The sequence below is a fragment of the Peromyscus maniculatus genome, chromosome 8 (assembly GCF_049852395.1).
Source record: "Peromyscus maniculatus bairdii isolate BWxNUB_F1_BW_parent chromosome 8, HU_Pman_BW_mat_3.1, whole genome shotgun sequence".
In the NCBI taxonomy this organism is placed as follows: Eukaryota; Metazoa; Chordata; class Mammalia; order Rodentia; family Cricetidae; genus Peromyscus; species Peromyscus maniculatus.
In genome coordinates, this window is record NC_134859.1 from 21,075,978 (window position 1) to 21,089,273 (window position 13,296).

General features: G+C 39.1%; 1 protein-coding gene across 9 annotated transcripts in view; it reads right to left on the bottom strand.

Moving 5' to 3' along the window:
* Positions 1–13,296, bottom strand: part of Tenm2 (teneurin transmembrane protein 2) — a 1,247,217-nt gene that overhangs the window by 671,493 nt on the left and 562,428 nt on the right. The window lies entirely within an intron of this gene.

Genomic DNA, 13,296 nt, shown 5'->3' on the forward strand with positions numbered 1-13,296 from the left:
CTCATGTTTCTTCTTTCGAAAGGCTGCATAAATGGCCCTGATTGAAGAGCTATTCCAATACTACTCTTGGCAGTGACAGTCACTGAAATGCTTCTCAGCCTCAGCCTGGCTCACAGCAAGCCAATGTGCCACCTTGTTTATTTATTTTCAGTTTTGGAAAAGCTAATTGTCAAGATTTTCTTTAAATGTTGGAAGCACCAACATATCCTTGCACAGTCTCCAGATTTATGAGAGGCCAAGGGAAATGTTGTGGGGCCTGAAGGAGAGAAAAGGAAAGAAGGGGACAAACTCCTAATGAAACCACAGTGAGTGATAAGGGACCCGAGTTACAAGTATTCAAAGAGATGAATTGCATTAACCCTGCCCTTCCCTATTATAGTCACTGCCCAGTGGAAACAACAACAGAATTACTAAAATCCCACACTCTCTAATGGGATGGTAATAGGATTCAGAGGCCATTAGGGTAAAGGCAATCCATATTTTACAGTGTAATAAGCCCACACTGAAGTTGCTGTACCCCCCCAAGAGATCAACAATTACCAGTTTAACATTAACAAATCCACAAGTGCTTTCAAAAATCGCAAAGTACTCCTCTGTTAAAAGTCAAAGGTCTATTTTGTAAAGCTGTGCATATTTTTTTTGTGAAGTAAAATCATTTAAATAAATTGAAAGAATGTTTTCTTTGCTCCATGAGTATCGATTATTACTCATGCCCGAATGTTTGGAAATGAAGAATACTGTGATTTATTATAAGGTAGTTTATAGTTCTAAAAAATGGTGCGTATTTGTTCATGTGGTTACAGTCCTCTTTTAAATGATTTTTTTCTTTAAAAACACTCTTATTAAAGAAGAAATATAATCAAGAACACTTGGTGTTGAGACACTGTTGAGATAATGTGGGACAGAGGATTCGTTAGCACACAGGTGAAGAATGGGAGAAGGAAGCTCTCAGCCCCTTGTGTGGAAGCAAGGATGGAGGGAAGAGATGTCTGTCAAAATCGAAAGAGGAATTACAGTGGTAAACTCAAATGACTTATCATGCATATAGTCAGGGAAGAGTAAACTGATCGGCCTTTCATGCTTTTCACTGTTTTAATGAGCTATTTGACAATTTCATACATGCATCCTGCATTCTGATTACTCTTTCCCCTCCCTTCTCTGATCTCTCTCTCATCATTATTATCTGCCCCCATGGTATTAGTCTTTTTCCCAGATTCAAAACTTTTGAGTTTATTTATATAACTTCATTATTGTGTCATTGAATCAACTTTATATTATATTGGTTGTAACACAGAAAGGCAATGAATTTTTCGGAAAATATTCTAGTAGAAGAAGAGCATGATTTATTATTAATCTCTACAGGTTCCTCTTCTTTGACACCCCCCCCAATATAGTACTAAATATACAATCCCTGACCATACATAATAAATACATCCAATGTACATGCATACTTCATTGCTTAAGTTTCTCTCTACAAATAACATATCCAGTGCTACTTTAATCACATAAAAGGTGGGGGCGATCACATTTTATACCCTTTACAAAATATTCCGTGAGACATTAACAAAAAACAGGAGTGAGTATGAGCTACGTGGCACAGAAGGCTGAAGTAATTAAAATAACAATGATGAAATGAAGACACTGCCTCTCAGCAAACACCTTGGCCCTGCAAAAATGCAGCCGAGTAAAAATCATAAAAGAGCAAAATTGTCTGTGTCTTAATTCTGAGTTCATTCTTAACTATATTGCCGAGTATCATGGTTTTCTGCTCCAAGGGTGTGGCTTAAAGTAAAGTGGTCACTTTTAAAGATCAAAGACACCAGACGTGGGATGGGTACTCTGAAAACAGACGCAACGCAAGTGCTGAGCTGCCTACATGTGCCATTCACAAGGCAAGAATGTGGCCTTTGGGAAATCACATGCGAAGGATGAGAACCCAGGTGGCATGGTGCTCAAACAAGACCTGACATCTACATCTACTACAGTCTTTAAATTACAAGAGACTAGGGATAGCTGCATGTTATAGAACATGAAGAACAAAATCAAAGAACTCAATGAAATTTTTGAAAGTATACAGATAATATTGGTGTGTAGGGAGAGGTACAGGAAGTGACACGGTCCCCCAAGACCCAACTACAATTAAATCAATATACATTTCTTCTGCATCATCATTCTGGAGCCCTGGGTGTCTAGCAAATTTCTTGGCATTGAGTAGCTACGTGTCTATATGTGCTTGCAGAAGCCCAAATCCAAGTCATTCTTAACTCAGTTGTTCTGGTTTCTAAGATTTGCTCTCCTAACTAAGAACATTGTGCTAGAGAGATATGACCACCACCTTCAGACTTTGATTCCCCCTCCAATGACTGCATTATCTATCACAAGCTACATGGTCAAAGGATGAGGATAAAAAATGATGATGATGATGATGATGATGATGATGATGATGATAATGACAATTATAAGGAGGGGATGTGTCCACCCATCTAAAAGCACAGGTATATTCTGGAATTCAAGTATCAGAATCTATTTCATGGTAGATATGAAGAGGTAAATACAAGGTGAGACCATTGATACAATGAATTTACCCTGAAATTAATATCAAGAACAAACACGGGATAGTCCTTCCCAGTGTCTTAATACAAGCTCTTACCCTTGAGTTTACAGAAGCAATGCAATTAGTTATTTGGTCAAAAGTCATCAATGAGATGAATATTATGCTACCATCACGAAGCTGGGTGGGGGGCAGTACCACTGCAATGCACATCTAGCCACCTTCTTTTCTATTCTCATTGAGCTTCAGAGATTATTTAAGTGGGTGATGAACAGGTAGCCAAGCATGTATAGAACCTCAGGGTTATGTGATGTTAGGGTGTTTAGAATAGAAGTCTGTAGGTGAGACCTAGTCAGGACAGACTTCTAGGATGCAGTGACATTTCAGCTGAGGAGCCATCTAGACTGGATTGTTGAGAAGAACAAAAGCACAAGCAACTGAAACTGGTCCTGTGTGACATCTAGCACACCTTGAAGATCTTCTAGAGATGGAACAGAGAAGGCAAATGTCTTGGAGGATAGATGTAGAAGCGCACAGGCATGGGAGGTGGTATACAAGTGGTATCCAACTTCACTGGGAACTCTTCAAGGGCAGGATATAGAGTGTGTCTCTTCATTTATAATTGCCAACAAAATAAGTCAATTAAAGACTAGAAAAGCTCCTTCAAGATTTACAGAGTAACTCTCTGGAATGCCTTGGTGGTGGCTGAAGCCATTGTATGCCTAAAATACTTTTAAATGCTATACATAGTCACCATTAAAGCATTTCTTTGGCTTTGTCTTAAACAACAAGGGTCCTATAAATGCACACATTAGCCTCTCCCCTGATCCACAAGGGGCATTCCCTCCTGGTCATTTCTGACCACACCCTCTTATATATTTGTGCTTTCAAACCTTAACTTAGGATTTACCACAGAGGAGATTGAGCTACGAATGCAATCTACCATAGCACAAATAAACACCAGAACAGCTCATTGATGGATTGGTTTCAGATCAGAGTGCTACTAACATTTGTAAGACATATCAAGTTCTAGGCCAAGGCATATCACCTCAACTTACAAGAAAATCATTCATTCTCAAAATCAGAAGAAATCTGAATCCATGTGGTACACCATCTTCTTGGATATGGATGATGTTTGAAAAGTAGTGATAACTCTACTCTCAGGGAGTTCATGGCTACATCCTGTCACATTCTGTACCTTTGGAGCATAAATTCTCCATGGTGAAATTTGATAGGCGTGGTCAGCAATGCAGCAGTACACTGAACTGTTAATAACTTTAGCCTCATAGAGAAAATAAATCACAATTTTCTAATACTCCTTTCAATGAACATTTAGTTCATAAGAAGAGATACAACTGCCACGTAAAAATCATCCAACCATTTATTTCTAAAATCAAGGGGCCTGACATGGCAGCTCAAATAGAAACAGTATTTGGGGTGTAACTATTAATGTTTAAAAACAATTTACCCTTCTGTTCGAGTAACATTAAAAAAAAAAAAAACCTCAAGATGAGTGAATCACAGCCTGTTATAATAAAGCATAATAAAGTAATTAGAGATTGGGTTTCTATCAAGGTTCTTGCCATGTAAAATGTTCATTTATCTGAAATTTGCTTAAAACAAATAGATTAGATTCATTTCATGAACAAGAATGACATGACTTTTTTGTTAACACCGATTAATGACTTCAGTTTCTAATGTCATTAGTCGACTATCATCATTCTGCCGTTTGAAAAATGGTCTCTGGAATCTGTGGGTTTCATCTCAACATGAATGTTTGTCCATTTCTGATATTCTACTGACCTCTAGAGACTACATGGGTGTGTATATAAATCACATACGATATGTGACTGAACATATACAACATATCCCTCACAAACATCACACAGATTGGGAATGAAAAACCCTGATTACACAAACCCTCTTCATTTTGGAATAATACATCAATCTTTAGCTTTTGAACCTATCCTCTGCATGCACATTTTGTACAAGTGTCCCTTTAATACCAGTCATGTTCACAACACAACCCTTGTGTTCTTTACTCGGTTGAATGATATACAGGAGCCTCAGAACAGCGACTATCAGACAAACTGATCGGATCTTTGGATTGTGACCTGCATCCACATAGGATATAATAGAGAATCCAGACTCCCCTGCCTGATTTTTTTCTCAAAGTCAGATTTATTTTTAGATCTATTTGAGAGTAGATCATTTTATAGGAAGATCTCCCCCAATCCTAGGCATTGTAATTCTTTTTAAATCTCTCTTGCTAAACACAAGAAGCATGTAGAGTGTAGAGTACCTCATGTGGCTCAAGGGGCTTGGCATTGCTTTTTATCCATGTTAACAATATATGAATACATGCTTGAAAGTTGAATACAAAATAACTTCTAATTTCAGACTAGACTATGAATTCCTCAAGATGGATGCCAGGACAGGGGGTAAAGCTAGTGCTATGCTAATATTTAGAAATCAAAAGTTCTTGGGTTCAACTCCCAGTAACCCCCTTCAAAGCCTTTGCCTTATTTATCTTGGAATCCCCGAAACAAATTATGAGATATTAATAGTATCAATTAGGAAAAATGCCACAATATTTTCCAGGACTATAATTATACCTTACCAAGAATTTATTCTTTCTTCTGCCTCCCTTCCCTCCCTCTGTGTGTCTCTCTGAACTTAATAGAGAAGTAGACATATATACCTGTATTCCGTGTATGTATACACACATATGAAAATACAAGCATATTGGTGCTGATGAATACTGCATGTAGAACGCTAAGATCTGACTGGTCATTAGTTTTTCCTTCTTTTTGTGTGTGTCTGATGTGCACATGCACATATACCCATGTGCCTGATCATGTGGATAACTGAGGGCCCTTGTGTGCACAACATGCTTAGAGAGGTCAGAAGACAACCTAGAGGGCTGCTGCTTAACTTCCACCATGTTTTGACACAGTCTCTTTGTTGTTAGCTGCTGTACACACCAGGCTAACTGGCTTGGGAGCTGCAGGGATTCTCTTGTCTCAATCTCTCAATTTACTGTAGGTAGAACGTGATTTATTATTAATCTCTACAGGTTCCTCATTGTTTGACTCCTTTGATAGAATACTAAAAACACAATCCCTGACCACACATAGTAAATACATCCAATGTATATGCACATACCACCACACCCAGCCTTAAATGGGTTCTTGGGATTTGAACTCAGGTCCACAAGTTTTCACAGCAATTGCCTTTGTTCTGATCCACCTTTTCAGCCCATGAATGGTTTTTCTAATAATTATTTCCTACTTTTAGCTTTATATATTTTATTACTGTTTAAATTCCCATTTACTAGATACATTGAGGACTATTGGCTATTATAGCACATCTGGCTGGACAGGAACATTTAAAAACTTAAAGCAAATTTCTTTCTAACTTACTCAGTTTTAATCGAGTGATAAAAGAGTGTTTTTAAAGCACCAAGGAGACAATACCATTCTGTGTCCTTTAGCCTGTCATGTCAATTATATGTGTGTTTTATCACTTACACAGCACTATACATTTATAACTAAACAGAGCTTGTGAATTTTGATTAGGTACCTCAAAGTACTACCAATTGCTAAGGCTTGAATTTCATCAGCGGGACGACAGAAGAAAACTGGGCACTGTTGGATGAGACAGTACCATAAAGCAGGGGGTGTAACTGCAAGATTTGGAAAGAGTCCATGCTACAAGAGAAGAAAACAGAGGAAAACTGATTTCTGATTTCATCAGATATCCACTAGAAAGAATCCTGGCTCCATTCTGCAGATACGTGGGAAGGTGGCTGGCGACTTCCACACCTGGCCTGCAATTCAGCCTTTTCTGCGAGGTCTAGAGCTGCTTCCCATCTTCTTTCTCTTTCAGCCTAATACATGCCCAAGAAGCCCAGAGTCCACCAAGAGTGGGAAGACTTTCCAGTAGCTGAACTTGGAAAAAGAAAAAAAAAATATGGCGGAATGACTAGCAGCTAGCCAGTGATGGAAATGGAGGAGTATTGTAGGAGAATGGGGCTGGAGGCACCAGTAACCTACTTTTGGATTTAACATTAGCAAACTATGCTAATCAAAATTCTGATCTAATTCAGAAGGTACCCTTGCTTGATCCACGTGGCCTTTCGGAAGACCTGCACACCCCAATTCCCAACCAGTTAATTAAAATGGGTAGCTAGCCTTATGGGAGGGGAGGGGAATTATATAAGTCAAAACAACACACCCAGAAATTTGACCCTATTAAGATGGGTTGATTTGTTTTATTTTATCTTAGTGATTTGCTCCTTCAAAAGGCAGAGAAGATAGTGACATATGAAAAGATAAAGTAAGCTATCATTTGCAGCTAGAAAGTGATCTTCTTCCCTTCAACATTGAAATTTAGCAGACAATTTCAGCGGATAATTTTTTTTTTTAAAATTAGACTTTTTACAGCCTTCCATCTTTGAATGCTATTCACTGGCTTGGACTTTTCCCTTCCGTGTCATTAGCAGAAGTGCTAATGATTAGACAAGTGTTTCACGTCAGGTAGTTAGGGAGAAGACAGAGTCAGAGAAGAAATCTGAATAATCCCTGTACTGGAAAAATCAAACCCCGGATAATCAGGACTGTACTGTACAGGCAATTAGGATTCTGTCCAGTTAAGAGAAATTTGTAATCCATTCAGTTTCAAGCTGGTAAAGTCACATTTCTCAAAAACTTGTATTTCGGCCTCCGATGGCTTAAAAAGTTCTCCTTACTAGATTGTCTCCAATTACAGAAATCCTTCCCAAGCACAAGGCTGCAGAAGTATATTAAACCTGCAGGGTACCATGTAGCTGGCGGTTTTACAGAGCTCTACAGCACACGGGATCCCGATGCATGATGTAACACTGCCGGAGCAATTCACCACAATCTGATAATGCTATTTGTTCAGATCACTAGAGTTGTCTTACATGGCCATGTAGGTACGTGGGAGAGGGGGAGTTATCTTTGAATAGAAGGCTCAAAATATTAAGCAAAGGGAACTAGAGATAAATTCACACTTGAATATTTTCCCCAACTTGCAGCCAACCCTCCACGCCACCACCACATGCAAACACACACACACACACACACACACGCACACGCACACGCACACGCACACGCACACGCACACGCACACGAGGTGGGTCTTCAGTAGATATCAACAGATCTTTGACTCACCCAGCAGTAACAGAAAAATGCAACAATCACAGATTTGTGAGCAGAACAAGCATCAGCCAAAACTGTCAGACCGAAGTCGACAGGGAAAATGCACCTCACCTTAAATACAAAGATCAACTTTGGTACAGCATCAAAATATGATGAGTCCTTAACAAAGAGACAATAATAATAGGATTGTAGTAAGATACTTATGTCTAGTGAATACAAGGCTGCTTATGTTGTGGTATGGATTTTTTTGATTGCTGATATTTTTTTCTAGATAATTTAAAATCCTCCACAAACACACAGAAGCAAGACAGTCAAATACAACATCCACGAGAAAACAGGCAGGGAAAAAAAAAAAACGTACATTGAAGGTATGAGACAATAATTTCTAAGGCTTTGGGATCTATTTTTTCCCTTGCATTGTAATGCATTCAAGTGTATGAGTGATGCCTTTTGTGTTTGATAATGTCAAGTGTGAATGTCATGGGCAGCCCCCCATCTCTGATGATATTAAAATGGTGGGAAGATGAAAAGCTTGGAAAAGTAAATGGAACAAATTAAATTAAAGTGGCTAGAGGACACAAGAAGTCATTCATCTACAGTTTGGTTCTGAGGCCATAGTGACGACCCCGTCTACTTAGGCAGGCTGGTAAAATCACTACTTCTGAGAAAAAGTGTGGCACTCCTTCTGTTTAATTGTGCCAATGATTATTTTTTGCACCCTCTGGTTGCGAAGTCCGCAGAACACAAGAAAACACCGTATACATTTGCACATAAGTTTATATTATATAGTCTGAGTAATGTCTACCACTGTGGTTGTCAGTCAAATGCACTAGGCATCAAAGAGTTCAAGGTGAGGTAGTCGTAGTTTATAGAAAGTAATTGACAACACAGGCAATTTGGGGAGGCAATTAGCTCCAATAAATAAAGTATATACCTTTTCAGAGAGATGAAAACTCTCAAAGATCACACAAATCCATCATAATCAATGTCAGGAAACTGGAGATAAACCCAACGTGGATTGTGTCCAAATAGCAATAGCCTAGACAGAACACCACATCTTCTAAACTATGTGCTTTATCTTGAACAAATGGTGAAGGTTTTCCTTATGAAGATATGAAATAAACATATTTATACCAAGTCTGTCCTTAATGAGGCCATGGCATCTACAGTACACACAAGAAATTGCAATAATTACAATGGCATCTGTTTTTTCTCCTCTCAATATTTCTCGAATTTGCTACCTGTGATGGGGCTAATGCAATACCCACTGGCCTCCAGCCTTGAGAGCAGGCATTTCCCCCTTCTTTCTCAACAACATCCCTTCAAGGTAAGTTAATACCACAGTCACATTAGCAGCTTCATAACGCTGCAATATAATTGGAGAAGAAAGGTCATCTAGACAGGTGTTTCAGAGACTCTTGGGGGGAAACTCTGCTGTGGAGATTTACATTTCTACTCCATCCTCACTTCGATACCAACTTGCAACTACTCTACAAACTGCCAGGTATCTTCGCCATGGGTACCCAAAATTTGGCTGGTCATTCAAAGCCTACAACTGCACTAGTATCCGCCATCGCTGGGGGTCCCTGTTTCCCACATGATCCATCTGCTAGTGCTGTCCCAGATTATTTTATGTTTTCATCTTCTCTCCTACTTCAAAATATCCCCTCAACCTACACCAGCCTCTTCTTGCCTGCTCTGCTGAGGAAGACAGGGAGGGCATATTTGATCCATCCACTAGAGCTCTCTTGCTACACACCCTAGCTTCCATTTCTATAAAGATGTCAGTGAGGGGCAGGCATTTCTCGTTGTTAGTTAACACTGGGCACATTTTATTCACGGTGCTTTGGATACAGGAAGTACTTTATAGATATTATGAGGAAAAAGAGAAAGAGGTGCAAACAACCAATAAAAATAAAACCAGAAAATGCAGACACCCAAATGTAAGGCTTTACCTTTTAAAGAAAGAAACAAAACAAACCAAGTACTACATGTCAAACAAAATACGCACTTAAAACAGAAAAAGAAAGCTGGAATGTCCTTACCCCAGTGCTAGTGCTAATCGCAAAATAGATGTAGCTGACGTTCATGCCTTCTAAATATAAGCTCTTTCTTCCCAGGAAAAAAAAATGAATGGGGGGGGTATTATATCAAAACATCCTGTGGAGCACTTCACACCTCAGGAATGAAAACTGACAAAGAAGTATTTCAATGCAACAGGAAAATCCACCAGTAGAGAGCCAAGTCTGCCCAAGGTAACAAAAATCAAAAGCTATCTAACGTAGGTCAGAAGCTGGGCCCGTGTGGAAGTGGTTTTGTGATGCCCAACACTCCCCTTATGTGAGAAAAAAATACACTTCTCTTCTCCACTGAAATTGGCTAATTGATCATATCTAAAAATAAATATTCCCATAGACAGAGGTCATTGGTTGCTTGAAATTGCATCAGTTCGTGCCTGGGTACTAGAATCCTTGGCTCCTCTGGGATGTCTTTGTCATTTTATCAGAATGATTACCAGCAGAGTAGTTCCAGTGTGGGTCCCTTCAGCTTCTAGCGCTTCTATTTGCTTTTGCATTTCTATTTCCCCTATCAAGCCTTGTGGCTTTTGCTTTGTCAGTCTGGCACTTAATATCCAATGTTAATTACATTTCCCATTCTGAGGAAAATCCTATTGGGCTAATTTTTCAACATCATATAATGAAAGAACTTCAGTGACAAACCATGTAGGTTTTCGATTGTTTTTTCACTGGTACATCTATTAAGAACTTAATATTCAGTGGGGAAACAGTCTCAGAGCAATGAAATTCTATTACTTTAGAGGTTGCATGCTTTTAATTTCTTAATATTTCATTACATGTTGGCAACTGGTGCATATTTTTATAATGCGTTTGATCATTACTCTTCTCGGGGTATTCTATTTCAGCTCTTCCTCTGACATCATATTTGCATGTTAAAGGGTTTTAGCATTCAGGGATGGAATGTTCTGAATAGCAATGTGCAGTTAACTTGATTTTTTTTTAAACGGAAAACAGCAAACAGACAGTATATATAGGGCCCGGGGAGGACGATATCATTGTTTACAAATCTAAATCAAGTTTGGATAGCTTTCTATAGAACATCATAAAAGGTAATGATTCAATATAATTCATTAATTAGCAAATGAGTTTGGAGAGAAGACTCTGTTTCTTTGCCTTTTCTAAGTCTACTGTTTTTCTTCTCTTTCCTGCAGGGGGTGGGGGGTGGGGGGAATAATCTTTTCTTTGCTCTCCAGCAACATCTACTGGAAAAGTCAGAAAAATGCTATTTATATGAATCAGATAGTTTGAGTAGGGATCACACTGATCGCATCTACCTAAAGAGTGCCAGCTGAACTACCATCCGGCTACAGTGCACCTCTTTGTACACACTTTAGTTCTATTTTCTTCTCTAGGAGAGCCAGAGGCTCAGTTGGGGTAAGTGCACAAGGAACCATTTAAAATTTATTACTGCCTCACCTCGAAGAAGTCATTTTCATACACCAAAGTGGGAAGTACATGTGATAAAGACAGCACAGTGCCCAGGCATGTCTCAGGGATGTCTTCTCGACCCCTACCACTTACGCAAGACATCATCCTCAAAGTCAGAGGGGAAAAAATCAATATTTAGGTGGACCAAGAGTTAGAAAAGAGTTCATGCAAGAAAACAGTACAGGGAAGGTGGAATTCGAGGAAAGCTACTATAAGATTCTGTAGAGTTTCTTAAGTTAAAAAGGAAAAAAAACAAAAAAACAAAACAAAACCAAAAACCAAAAAAAAACTACATGTGAGGCCATTCTTTAAATTTGCCAGTGACCACTAAGTCTACACAACATTCCCAGCAGTTTCTCCTTTTATGGTTCATGTTTCTCTCTGCAATTCAATCTACAGGAAAAAAAATTCAGTTTGCCTGCACCTGTACCAGGACCTGCCCAGGGAACTCTGGATGTTTTCATCTGACCAGAGCCACTGTCTACTTGTTCCCCAATACCCACTACTGAGCAGGTCCTCATGTCTTCCCTCTCAAGGCTAGATCCACAAGCTGCGCCCACAAGATACCATTAGGTGGGTCTGGCAACACAAGACACCCCAGAGTGAGGTGTTTAAAGAGCCAGTCCAGTTTAGAAACTAAGCAAGAAAACATCCTATCATGACACAAATGCATGAAATCCCCTCTTCCCAGGCTTGCTGAACTCCACAATGCCATAGGAGAGCCGTTCTTTCTAGGGCCAAGCCTGAGGGCATAGTCCTCACCTTTCCATATTCTATTGCCGAGAAGCATTCTCTTAACCGAACAGTACGCTTTTAAGGTATTTCCCCTATGCCCATCAAGGTAATTTTAAAATGAACTTAAACATGTCGGGGGTAATGCTTTTGGCCAAATCCTGGGTAGAATTCAGATTCTGGTCACATTTAATTTCAAAAGTTGGCCTATTTGTGCTTTTATTTTTCCATTCTTAAATATCAATTCATTCATGCCAGCCATAATTTTTTAACAACAGAAGCAATGGACACAATATCTATAAAGAGTGAGATTAACAGCAAATAACCCAAACTTTAAAACAACATCTGCAGCAACAAAAACCCTATGCTGAGAGATTCAAGTATAGTGCATATTCTCTGTTTGTTCAATGTGAAAATAGATATGAGCGTTTGAAAGCTTCATCCCAAAGCTTTTTAAAGGAGAAATGCCATCAAATATAATCCAGAGTTCCCATTCATCGCGCACAAAAGAAATGCCTATCTCAAAACTACCTCTGGTAGAGGACTACAGGTATCTTAGATTTGAGGTCCTAAATCAAAGTTCCGACTAGAGTCTCATAATTAGCCCCCTCTGTCATTAAGGGGCTTAAAATCCAGAAAGCTTTATCCAACAGCACCTCCAGAGTTAACTCCCCATCAAACTGTCATAACTCAGTTCTCCTAATTATTTACTGGATGCATTTCTAAAGCATGCCCTCACCTGATGTTTTAACTTCATATTTCATTTGGGACAACACTTCGTCTCCATTTAGGAACCGTCAACCTGCCGCAGGTTCAGGAGATTCAAGACGCGCCTCACCCACAAGAGCCAAGCCAAACACACCCAAGCAGCCAGACTTAAATAAACTCTGCCCTTTGCTGATACCTCCGGTGAGAAATTATTATAACGCATCAGAAGTTCAGTTAGAAGAAAAATTTCAAATGCCATCTGTCTCCCAGGGCTTAAGTCCTGGAGTTCAAAAGCAGTATCAATTGAATTATTCCCCCCCCCCTCCCTTAGCTGTTTAGAATTTAACGTAATGCAAAGTGCTATTCTGATCAGAATCATCTTTCTCATCTCTCCCCTTAAATAAAAGGGAGGAAAAAATCATTCCGTATAAATGCATTTACTATACAAATCTATTTTCAATTGAATCTGCTGCATGCTCTAATTCATCAAAATTAATACAGGTACTTTCTATGTTAAACAAAAGGAAGCCGACTGAAAAATCGGCTTCTGCTGCAGATGCCTTTCTCAATTACAAAACGGGTGAAAACAGAAATTTAACTAAGCCACTCGGTCAAA